The sequence below is a fragment of the Lemur catta genome, chromosome 2, assembly GCF_020740605.2.
Source record: "Lemur catta isolate mLemCat1 chromosome 2, mLemCat1.pri, whole genome shotgun sequence".
Classification (NCBI taxonomy): domain Eukaryota; kingdom Metazoa; phylum Chordata; class Mammalia; order Primates; family Lemuridae; genus Lemur; species Lemur catta.
In genome coordinates, this window is record NC_059129.1 from 24,857,164 (window position 1) to 24,857,685 (window position 522).

Here is a 522-nt window from a genome sequence, read left to right on the forward strand (position 1 = left end):
TTTTGGATTTGTTTCCTTATACTATTTCCATTTTTAGTAGAAAAATATGGGTAAATTCTTCATTAGATTAGTTCATTTTTAGGTAAAATTTTATATTCTTAGTTTCTTAAATTGCACCATCCTATTCAACCTTTAACCAAAAAGAACCATTTATGGGGGGGGGAACCATTAAATATTATCTCAACATTATAATACTTCTGCAAACTATTATATTCTGTCCCCATTTTGCATCCAAGCAACAGAGAAACCTAGCTCCACTAAGCAGCCAGGCCAAATGGGAGGCTGCTCTGGGAGACCCTCTGTGCCCAGTGCCCACAGCAGGGCAGCCCACTGCAGACATGAGCACCCGCAAAGGGTGTGCTGCCAGGGAGCCTGCAGGGGGAAGAGACATGGGGAAAGGTAGCATCTTGGTTTAGAGATTATTGTGCCCAAACTGAGTTCTTTCATCATAAGTAGATGTGAAGTTTGACATTCCAAGGCTGAGAATTTTAAAGAGGTACAAATATAAATAAAAATCAAAGT